We start from the raw sequence: 12,753 nt of genomic DNA, 5'->3' as shown, positions 1-12,753 counted from the left end.
GTGAGGAATAAGAGAGTGTTCTCACTCTTTTTTTCTCTGTAGCCAAATCTTGGGACAAGGATAAAATTTATTCTACATATTCTGATGTGAAGTAATGTCATTTTAAAAATGTTTATATTGATTTTAGAGAGAGGAAGAGAGAGGGAGAGAGGGAGAGAGGGAGAGAGAGAGAGAGAGAGAGAGAGAGAGAGAGAGAGAGAGAGAAACATTGATGTGAGAGAGAAACATCAATTGGTTCCCTCCCATATGCACCCAACAGGGGATTGAACCCACAATCTAGGTATGTGCCCTGACCAAGAATCAAATAAATAAAATTTTGGTGCACAAGTTGATGCTCAACCAACTGAGCCACACCAGCCTGTACAGAAATGTCTCTCTCTCTCTCTCTTTTGGTCATTTTTAAAACCAAGTCAAGTAGTGAAAATTAATCATTGTTGATTCCAGGATGGCACTGGAATACCAATTTGATGCAGGAAAGTGGTGTAAAGGTGTCTGGGCTTTCATCCATCTGGGTAACTGCAGACATGCTCATGGCTCTTTGAAAGTAGGCTCCCAACTGAGCTTGCGCAAACAACTTTTTGCCCAGACTTAAAAGCTCAGTTCCAACCTCCCTAAGTGCATCATCTAGCCAGTCCTCTCTGAGTTTGGAAATGTTCTGTGTGTTCCCCAGTGTATTAGTTAGGGTTCTCCAGAGAAACAGAACTAATAGGATACATAGAGACAGAGATAGAGACATGTTTATAGCAAGAATTTGCTGACACAGTTATGGAGTCTTTGAAGTCTCCTGACTTGCTCTTTGCAAGTTGGAGAACCAGGAAAGCCAGTGGTATAGTTCAGCCCAAGTCCAAAGTCCTGAGAACCAATAGGTATAGAACCAGGAATACTTAAGTCCAAGAGCAGAAGAAGATGGATGTTCCAGGTCAAACAGAGAACAAATTTCCCTTCCTTCTACCTTTTAATTTTATCCAGGCCCTGGGAGATTAGATGAGGCCCACCTACATTGGTGAGGGCAATCTCTTCTACTCAGTCCACCAATTAAATGTTAATCTCTTCCAGAAATACCTTCACAGACACACCCAGCTCTCTTGCTGAGTTTGTCCCCCTGCCCACCCTAACTCCAAAGCTTTATAATTCGCTCCTCATGCCTCCCACCAGCAAGATTCCACTGAACTTAAACAATAAAGAGCTAAATACCATGTCTTAAAGGGACACTACAAAACCATCCAACTCCCCATACAAAGACATTAAAAAGTTTTTTAGAGAAAGTGAAATGGAAAAAGTACAATTAGAGAATTTAAAAAACAACAACAAATAAATATTTCAATAAACTACCTTGCCATATTTTTTCCAAATAATCTAACTTTTATTTCAAGTACTGTGTAAGACTCCCCAAAAGGCATGAACTTAACCATTCTTGTGGTCCTTAAATTATCAAGATGGAGAATATTTTATTTATCAGGAAACCTCTGAAAGGTTGTTGTTTTAGTGATTGGGAAGAACGCTTTGATAAGCTTCCTTTTGGGGAGAGATAGAGAGCAATGATCAAAACCTCAAATGCCATCATATAATAGCAAGACGCTAACTTCAAGGAAATTTAATTCAGTTACCTGTAGGGAATATAGGGAATATGTTTTATTAGGAGTCAAAGTAGCGGTTGACCTTAACTTGATGCTTCAGAACACAAGGTAAAAAGCAGTCATATTCATATGAAAAAAATTGTTTACATATCCTTTTCTGGCTACTAATGATAAAGTCTCCCTTTCTCACAATGCTTTACTAAATTGTCATTTAACATTTTAGAAATATTGTAATCTAAACTTTTAAAAAATACATTTTCTATCATTACGGTAACCTAAGTTGTATCTGTAAAAACTTTAGTGCAGTCACTATAATTATTTAAAGGCAGTTAAAGTCATGATTTAAGGCTGGATTTTTATATATGTATGTAAGTATTGAAAATACAATAAAAATTCATAATTAGTTTCATAAATGCTGAATAGAGCTATTAGATTTTCTGACAGGGAAATCAGATATTCAAGGTTTTCCTTTATGCGTCCTCACTCTCCCTATTTTGTGTTGTTTTTTTTTCCAGGTGTATTTTTTGTTGTTGTTGTTGTTTTTTAATGGTTGGAGGAGTGGGGAGAGCAGGCATAGTGGAGAGAGAGTAAAGTGTGTGTGCGAAGGGAGAGACTTCATTGTACAGAAAGGTCATTAACTGTGATGCAAACGCCAATGTTTCCATGGAAACCTCTGTCCACTACAGAATATACTAGAGCAATTTTTGAACCATTTGTCCATTTGATTAATTATGTCTTTGTGCCGAAGGCAGCTTGGCTTGATTGTCTCATCATGTATTAGAGAAGCTACTGCTCTAACAAATGGGCCTATTGTTTTGGACCTATTCATCTTGGTGCATCCCTGCAAGCTGACAGACATTTCAACAAAATGACTGTCCCTTAATGAGCTGCAGCCTGTCAGAATTGTTTAGGACTTCATGGGAGGCACAGACCATGGTCATGACAGCCTCAGTTATTATGACAATGAGTGGGATGTCTATAAAAGAGACTATGCAAATACAATGATCCTCATTTTGATATAACATAGTTGCTTTCTAATTATCAAACTTACATATATTATAGTCATAAAACACTCCTGAATTTTGTTCCAACATAAGCAATAAAGTTTTCTGACAGCTAAGTTACTATGACCACCAAATCAAAAACAGTAAATCATTCTTCATAATTTGATAGGATTTTTCTTGGTTTCTAATTATCTGAAAAATAGTATTAATGCATATATGGGAACTACTTAATGGAAGCAAAACCAATATTTTTGTTATATTCTGATAATATTCATGTTGATTTTTTAGCATTCCAAATGAATACAAGCTAATTTTACTTGAACAAATGTTCCTAAGAAAAACAGACACACACACAAAACACACACAAAAAACTTGAGGAATACCCATAATATTTAAAGAAAATAAATATATTTTTAGTAAATGGTACAAATGCATCATTTTTCTGGCACTCTTGTACATATAATATGGTAGGATAATAAACTACTCTGGTTTGAGAATATGCACCTGTTGATTTTCTCTGGAGACTTGGAAGTATTATTACCTCAATGCCCAAGCATCTTTTACAGAGATCAGTACTTAATAATGCGTGTTTTCCTGTCCATACTTAAATTGTAATAATTCTCTTAAAAAGAAAGAGCATATTGGCAACTTTGATTTCATGTTTGCTCAAAGCAAGAGCAGATTCTCCCTCAGAACAGATGAATGTACTTTCTAAGAGGGATGGTGTGCCAGTCACAGCCAGAGTCAATACGCCTGAAACATCCCCTTTGCCAAAAGTTAATTATGACACTTAAGAAATGCGTCCTACACATTTTTAAATTGTATGTTTCAGCTTGGCTTCTATAACTCTTCTCTGCAGGGAAGACGCATGGAGCATCACTGTATGTGGTTTCTGCTTTAACTATTTCTCTATACAGAATCAATAATTAAGTTGTGTCCGTAAATTCACAGATGGAAGTCACCACTCTGTAGCTACCAGCAGCCACATTTAATCAGTTAATAACGGGGGATTAAACTTAATTCAGATTAATTTGTATTAGTATAGAGTTTGTAAATCAATTGCTTTCATATTAATTTACATGTTGTCTAGACATGACATCATGTTGATTCTTTGTGTGGTTCAACTACTGATTACAGACTTTAAGGGTAACAGATGCAAACTTTTTGTTTAAAGCTCTAAACATAAATTAAGGCTGGAGTGGTGATCCAGTTTGTTTTAGGATAATATAAGTTTGGTAGAAAATTATATATTGAAATCTGGAATAGAAGAAATTTAACCTGTTTAACACGGAAATATCTTCTGATAAAGATGAGGAGAAATAGATTTAATTGATGTTGAGATAAAATTTTTTAAAATTAAAGTCCCCAAAACTCCATCGCTGTGTAAGAGGCTAAAACATTATTAAAATTATTATTACTTACAGATTTTAGTTGCATTTCTATCTGTTCCATTCAGGGTCTATACTTTACATAATAGAGTTAACTGTTCTGTGAAAAGTATTTATTTAATTCTGATAATTTATTTCATTCAAATATCTCTTAATTTCTCAAACTTTAATGGTCTTAATTCTGAAATACAGTAGGGAGTTGTAATAAAAAGTAAACCAACTAAAATAAATATGAAACACCATCAAAATTCATTCACCAGAACCTACTAGAGAAACCCAACCCTTAAATCTCAGTTTTTCTTATTTGGCTTATATGTAGATTTTAAGATGGGCATATCCAATAGAATTAATCATTATTTTCACTTTTACCTTTTCTGAGTTGGTTTAGAAAATGAGATTTGCCAGTTTCAGGATATATGTTACAGTTACCTGGTTTCTTTAAGTCAATGTCAGTTATATATAATGCATTTTATAAACCCATTTTTATTTATTGGAATACCCATTTTCTCCCTACAAAAATAGCATTACTTATGTGCATGCTGGAAAGTCATTGCAGGAAAAAAAAAGGACTCAGTGTTATGTCAAAGTATTCTCTGTTCCTGGGTGGATGAGAAAGGGCAAAATGCCAATACAGTGCTACCTTCGTTACATCTACTTTATATTATCCTTAAAGCCTGCTTATTTCAACTCTGCTAAGTAATCCCATTGTTTTCTGTAATCTAAATGGAAGAGTGCCCCTACCACTAAAATTATGAATATTTTCATATTCATGAAACTATCATTACATGTTAATAAGTGTGAATAACAAAAGCATTATTCTACTTATATATCTATACACCACTGGTGATACCCACTATCACCTTTGCCCTGGAGTAACTCTTAATTTGGGAGCGCTTACATGAAATTTTATTTTTAATATGTCTCTTTAAAAATCTGAAAATAATTTTAAAGTTAAAATTTAAACTTAAAGAAAAGTGATTTTCCTTTTAGCACTGCATTAGTTGTGACCCACAACATTTAATATGTTGTATATTCATTCAGTTGAATGCATTTTTATGTCCTTTAAAACTTCTTATTCAACTCATGGATTATTTAAACATGTGTGATTTAATTTCAAGATTTTGGAGATTTTCTTGTTAATTTTCTGTTATTGATTTCTAGTCTGATTTCATTGTGATCACATTCTATATAATTGTAAGTTTTAAAATTTGTTGAGGTTAATTTTATGGCCTAACATGGTATATCTGTATTTACCATGGCATATGTTCTATGGGCACTTGAAAAGAATGTATTTTCGACTGTCATTGTGTGAAATGTTCTATAAATGTTCATTAGATCCTGTTGATTAATGGTATTGGTAAGCTCTTCTAAAGAATTGCTGGTTTTCTAGGTGTAGTTGAGAAAGGGATGTTGAGGTCTGCAATTATAACTGTGAATTTGTTTATTTTTCCTTTCAGTTCTCTCAAGTTTTGCTTCACATATTTTGCGGTTTAATAATAATTTGGTACATATACAATTATGATGGCTATGTCTTCTTGATGGAATAAATGAACCCTTTTATTGTTATATATGATGTTCTCTGTCTCTCATAATTTTCTTTGCTCTAAAGTATATTTTATCTACATTAATATTACCACTTTTGCTTTCCTTTGATAAATGTTTTCACTGAATAATTTTATTCCATCGTTTTACTTTCAATCAGTCTGTACTGTTACATCTGAAGTGACACTCAAGGGCAGGGAGGGTTCTTTTTTACTGATGGACTGGGTAGGCGTTCCGGTCCACCTATGGGTCCACTGACATTGTGGTGAGGTAGCCTCATTACAATTGGGCAATGATAACAGTTTCTATTCTCCTTTAGGCCACTTTTGACACTATTCTTTGTTACTAGTCAGCAAGGTTGAAAATCCTAATGTCCTATTTGGCACTCTCTGCATCCTCCCGGTGGAGATGTTGAGGTCCCATTACAGCCTTGCAAGTGTGGAAGTCCAGGTTGCCCACTCAGTCTTTGAGGTATGGTTGGAGAAGAGCCCCAGTTTTTTGTTTGTTTGCTTAGTGGTGTTTGACTGGAGTAAAGTGATTATTGTCTAAAAGTTCTGCATTGTTAGCCCTTTGATTAGAGAGCTAAGTGTTCGTTGTGAATTTTTTGCCTGTGCTCTTGGTATTTCCTTGTTGCCAGTTTCTTCAGCTTCAATTCTTGGAGGCAAAAAGAAAATACAGGGCATTAATCACTGTTGTTCCTCATTTTCTGAGGTCAGTGAATAGTCTATCTTCTTTCCATTTTTTCAGTGTACTTATGTTTGTTTCATATTTACTATCCAGTTGTATGGAGCAGGAAGAATAGAGAAAAGTTTGTCTACTTCACCTACCAACTGGAAGTCTCTGAGCACATGTTAAAGAACATAAGCCAAAAAACATCATTTGTTGAATTTTTAAACATTCTTAACCGTATATAAGTTTGTCAATATAAATTAGACTTGGATGTCTCTAGAATCCCAGTCAATTATTTGTTATACCTTAACAAGAAAAGGTTTTCTTTGGTAGATATTTAATAATGGACATTTATAATACTAAATTATTTCTGTTAGTCAAGTAATCCCAAATTTGAGTGGTGTACAACAGCACTTATGTGACTCTTACAAACTGGTCTTTAGATAAGCTATGGTTCTACTTAAGGCTGTATGTCAGACTCAGGTTTTCTGATTTGGGATGTGGGCCTGTTCCTCATGTTTTCTCATTCTGGAACCAAAGCTCAAGGAACTACCTCTCTCAGCAACTGCTATTATTTCACGGCAAGGGCAGGAATAAGAAACTCACAGGTATATACAATGACTATTAAAGCCTCTGCCCAGAACTGGTACATTCTCTCTTTTGCTAATATTTTATAGGCCAAAGCAAGTAACTTGGCCAAATCTGAAGTCAAGTGAGTGCAGAAGTATATTTCTTCTGTAGGAAACAGACACGTTCCATGGCATAGGGCACTGATATATAACCTTCTTTTAAAAAAGGGATGGAATATTTTTGAAATTTTTACATTGTACAATAATCAGGAAATTCTCAGGCTCTATGTTGAGAAGAAACCCAAATATATTAAAAAGTATAGATTGTGTCAAAATATATTTTCTATTAAAAATACAAGTCTCACTTAGGCAAAAAATAGCTCTATAGTGCATTGTGAAATTTTTCATATATGCTTTAAAAGATAAGAATAACTAGTAATTACTGGACAGTTGCTCAGTTGGTTGAGCATCAGCCAAGAGGTTGCCAGTTTGATTCTGGGTCAGGGCACATACCTGCGTTGTGGGATTGATCCCCAGTCAGGGAGCATACGGAAGGTAACTGATCCATGTTTCTCTCTCTCTGAGCAAATCTTCAGGTGAGAAATTTTTTTATAAAAAAAGAAAGAGATTAAGAATTTAGGGAAACCAAGATGGCGGCATAGGTTAACGCTGGAGATTGCTGCCTCGAACAACCACTTCAAAAAACAACTAAAAGACGGAACGGACATCATCCAGAACCACAGGAAGGCTGGCTGAGTGGAAATTCTACAACTAGGAGGAAAGAGAATATTATACCCAGACTCAGAGGAGGCGCAGTGCTGAAGTGAAATACTAGGGTGCGGAGTGCACGCGGAGCGGGCTGGAGGCGGAGGGTGCGGTTGTTGTTTTCAATCGAGAGGGAGTTTCAGACTCTGAGCTCCAGATCCGGGTGAGTCTCTAGGGACCCAGACTCAAACGGGAGAAGCGGGACTGTCTGGCTTCGGTCGGAACTCAAAGGCAGCTTTCTCTCCGAGGTTTGCAGTGGTTGCTGGGACTCTGTGAGGCAGAGCACCTAAGGACGGAACTGAGAGCAGCCATAACTGCTTGCTCCGGCCCACCCTGTAGATCCCCGGGGACCCGCCCCGCCCAAGCCCTGGGCAGAGCCATTTGCCGGATAGCCTCAGGCAAACACTAGATTAGCACCACCCTAGAGATCCAGCACAGAAGCTCTCCCACTGCAGACACAGCGGACTCTCATAGCCAGTTAGCCTGGAGGTCAAATCACCCCCGGTATTGCCAACAACAATCAAGGCTTAACTACAACAAGACTGCACACAAAGACCACTAGGGGGTGCACCAAGAAAGCATAAAAAATGCGGAGACAAAGAAACAGGACAAAACTGTCAATGGAGGATATTGAGTTCAGAACCACACTTTTAAGGTTTCTTAAGAACTGTCTAGAAGCCGCCGATAAAAGTAGTGAGATCCTCAAGAAATCTAATGAGACCCTTGATGTTATGATAAAGAACCAACTAGAAATTAAGCATACACGGACTGAAATAACAAATACTATATAGACTCCTAACAGCAGACCAGAGGAGCGCAAGAATCAAGGCAAAGATTTGAAATACGAAGAAGCAAAAAACACCCAACCAGAAAAGCAAAATGAAAAAAGAATCCGGAAATACGAAGATAGTATAAGGAGCCTCTGGGACATCTTCAAGCATACCAACATCAGAATTATAGGGGTGCCAGAAGAAGAGAGAGAGCAAGATATTGAAAACCTATTTGAAGAAATAATGACAGAAAACTTCCCCCACCTGGTGAAAGAAATAGACTTACAGGTCCAGGAAGCACAGCGAACCCCAAACAAAAAGAATCCAAAGAGGACCACACCAAGACACATCATCATTAAAATGCCAAGAGCAAAAGACAAAGAGAGAATCTTAAAAGCAGCAAGAGAAAGAAACTCAGTTACCTACAAGGGAATACCCATACGACTGTCAGCTGATTTCTCAACAGAAACTTTGCAGGGCAGAAGGGAATGGCAAGAAATATTCAAAGTGATGAATACCAAGAACCTACAACCAAGATTACTTTATCCAGCAAAGCTATCATTCAGAACTGAAGGTCAGATAAAGAGCTTCACAGATAAGGAAAAGCTAAAGGAGTTCATCACCACCAAACCAGTATTATATGAAATGCTGAAAGATATCCTTTAAGAAGAAGAGGAAGAAGAAGAAAAAGGTAAAGATACAAATTATGAACAACAAACATGCATCTATCAACAAGTGAATCTAAGAATCAAGTGAACAAATAATCTGGTGATCATAATAGAATCAGGGACATAGAAAGGGAATGGACTGACTATTCTTGGGGGGGAAAGGGGTGTGGGAGATGCGGGAAGAGACTGGACAAAAATCGTGCACCTATGGATGAGGACAGTGGGTGGGGAGTGAGGGTGGATGGTGGGGCGGGAACTGGGAGGAGGGGAGTTATGGGGGGAAAAAAGAGGAACAAATGTAATAATCTGAACAATAAAGATTTAATTAAGAAAGAAAGAAAGAAAGAAGAAAGAAAGAAAGGAAGAAAGAAAGAAAGAAAGAAAGAAAGAAAGAAAGAAAGAAAGAAAGAAAGAAAGAAAGAAAGAAAGAAAGAAAGAAAGAAAGAATTTGAAGACAGGGGAAATGTTGGAAACCAAGATCAATAGTAATTGATATAAATGTGAGGAGAATGGCAGAAGGCTAGCCAGTACTCCTTTTGATATTCACAGGGTGAATATTTACATTTTATTACTTGCTGCTGACTCAATGGCCTAAAGCAAACTCCCCCAAAACCTGACAATCTTACTGTTTACTAACCATTACCATTGATATGTCTGTTTGCATTCCTAAAGGCAATTGTGTATTCTAGTAAATAAAAGCAGCTGGGAATGGAGACTCAGAGAGAGCTTGACTGCTATGGTTGAGTTTTCCTCTGGTTTCCCCCAGTATCAAAATTAAAAAAAAAAAAAAAAGAAAGAAAGAACTAGTAATTACTTTAAGTTTATGTGTCAAGTAGGTAATCTGAAATGTATATTAGTTATCAACTTAATTTTTAAAATAAATATAAAATAAATATAACAGTTATCTGCAGGTCAGTACTTTTCAGCCTACTAATGTTTTACTCTGCATTCCTAAATTTCCATTAGATTATAGGTATATTTATCGAGGCAGAGATATATCTAGATATACGGTATTTATATATCCCATGGTATTATGAAGTATTATATTAAGGCTAGATACAGAATAATTCATAAAATGATAACAAGAAAAAAAATAAATTTTAGGCAGCTGAATAAAGAAGAAAAATTAGAAAGTGTTCTCTACTTCAAACTATTTTAAGTAAAGCATCTGGAGCAAAATTTTACATGGCTTCTTTTTAAATGAAAAAATTGATTCTTATCCCCACAAATTCAATAGTGAGCTCATATTATCTCCACAGAAAGAATTCCAGCATAAAGGAAGTATAGTGAATATAAACTAGTTTGTATTGCTTACTTTTGTTTAGTTACATATCTTGCTATTTTCTGATAATTGCATTTGGATTATACTAGTTATCTAGCCTGATACACAATCAACTTAAATAAATGGAACCTAATATTACTTAATACGTTTTGTATACGAAGCCCTGTATACAGTAATTGAAAAGAAACATGGAAGTAATCTGATCCCATTGTTCTTCCTAAAAGACTTCCATCCTTAACATCTTGTTTTTAAAAACTACTGTGGTAGTGAGATACTTTTAACACCTGTGACTATGAGAAAGAGCTTACACTGAATTGAAATATGCCTTGCTCTAATTTATATCTAATAGTGATTATAATTATAATAATTATTTTTTCTAATTTCTAGCAGGAAATCATAAATTGGCATATAGTAGACCCTCAAAAAGAGCTAACTAATTTATGTACTGTTTAAGTAATCTAATAGAGAAGGTGAGACAAATGTTGATGTACAAATAGAGAAAAATCTGAGTTAATACACTGTGTCTACATTGGAGATATAGGACAGAGTATATAATTTGGGGAGAGGGGAATATAAGGGAAAGAGGAAACCAAATTAGAGGGATGGGCAAAAATAGATTTATAGTTATAATACAAATAGTATAATAATTAATAAATAGTAATGTATGAATAAACTCTTACATGTACTCACAACTGTAAAGCTATTGTTATCCACCCCTGTATTATTTTTAGGGTGGATTTGACACAGGCTTTAAATTTCAGGTGCAATTCTAACAGTAAAATCTGGAAGATAAGTAAGAAGAAGTAAGAGTGTAAGTCAAAGATATTAAAGTGAATGTAATTATGCTAGGAGAAGGAAGAGCTAAGACTTAACAGGGAGACTGGGTCCCTGTATTAGTCTGCTCAGGCTGCATAACAAAATACCACTGATTGGATGGCTTAAACAACAAAACAATTATTTTCTCATAGCTCTGAAGGCTAGAAATACAAAATCAAGGTGCCATCAGAGTTGGTTTCTGATGAGGCCTCTCTTCCTGGTTTGTTGATGTCTGCCTCTTGCTGTGTCCCCTTGTCACCTTTCCTCTGTATGCACATGCAGAGATAGGGAAAGAAAACCCTGGTGTCTACCTCCCTATAAGGGCACAGTTTTCTAAGATTTGGGCCCCAATATTATATCATTTAACTTAATTACCTCCTTAAAGTTCTTATCTCTAAATACAGCCACATTCAGTTTCAAATTTCAACATATGAATTTTGAAGGACCACAGTTCAGTCCCAAAGTGGACAACTTTCAAAACAGACTGAAAGTTTAGGACTTAATTCAGTTAGAATGAGGAAGCCATTGACACAAGAACCTAGATTAGGAGAATTACATCTAAAGTTTTCATCAAAATGGGTAGAACTTCTTGATGACCTACCAGGAGGTCTAGAACCAAACATGACATAACCTATTGCAAAGATTCAAAAATAATGATAGTACAAATATTTATGGAGGGTCATTTGAGGCCAAGAAGTAAATGGATCCCAAAGAAATCTTTATTTGTGACAATATAAATACAAAGAAACCACATTTATTTAAACTCGATCACTCATTCCAATAAAAACATTTGGTATAAGATATATCCCTGTACAAATCTGAGCTGTAGTTCAACATGTCTGCATGAAACCAATCTCTTAAATATATTGAAGCTAAATAGTCCATGTGAACTACACGTTTTATTTTAACACTAGTAGCCCTGCGCATGAATCCATGAGCCAGTAGGTCACTGCCCCTCTCCTGCAGCTCTCCGCCCACCCACTGCCCGGCCCTCCTATAAGCCCCCCCTCCCCCTCATAGCTTGCTGCCCTGCCCCCTCCTGTAGCTCTCCACAGCCTGCTTGTACCTCTCTGGCCCACCCTCCTGCTGATCCATGAAGTGGTCATTGACGCACTTGGTTGTTATGCCTCCGGGCATAATGGCTAATTAGCATATTCCTCTCTTATTATATAGGATTACTAGGAAAATGTAGATATAAAAGAAATAAAAGTTTCTGCCTTCAATGGGTGAATATAATTTTTTTATTTTTTTTTTATGCTCACCTGAGGGTATATTTATTGAGGGAGGGAGGGAGGAAGTGTGGGAAGGGGGGAAAAGGGGATGGGGGAGAGAAACATAGATGTGAGAGAGAAACATCAATTTGTTGCCTCCTCTATGCACCCTGATTAGAAATGGAACCCACAACCTGGGAATGTGCACTGACTTGGAGTTGAACCTACAACTTTTGGTGTATGGGATGACTTTCCAACCGATTGAGCCAGCCGGCCAGCGTGGGTGAATACAATTTTAGGCTTTTTTTTTTTCTACTTTATAAATTACTAAGAGCTTTTGTCATTTCATTTATTTTTAGCTAGAAATATTTAGACATGATTTATGGAGATTTAAAATAAGGCAATATGAAATAGAAAGCTAAAAACACAATCTCATTAATTCACAACTTAAAAATTATGCCACCAAAAGGGGAAAATATTTTGGGATTTTCC

This window comes from Myotis daubentonii, chromosome 11 (assembly GCF_963259705.1).
Source record: "Myotis daubentonii chromosome 11, mMyoDau2.1, whole genome shotgun sequence".
Lineage (NCBI taxonomy): Eukaryota > Metazoa > Chordata > Mammalia > Chiroptera > Vespertilionidae > Myotis > Myotis daubentonii.
This window is presented reverse-complemented; position numbering follows the sequence as displayed.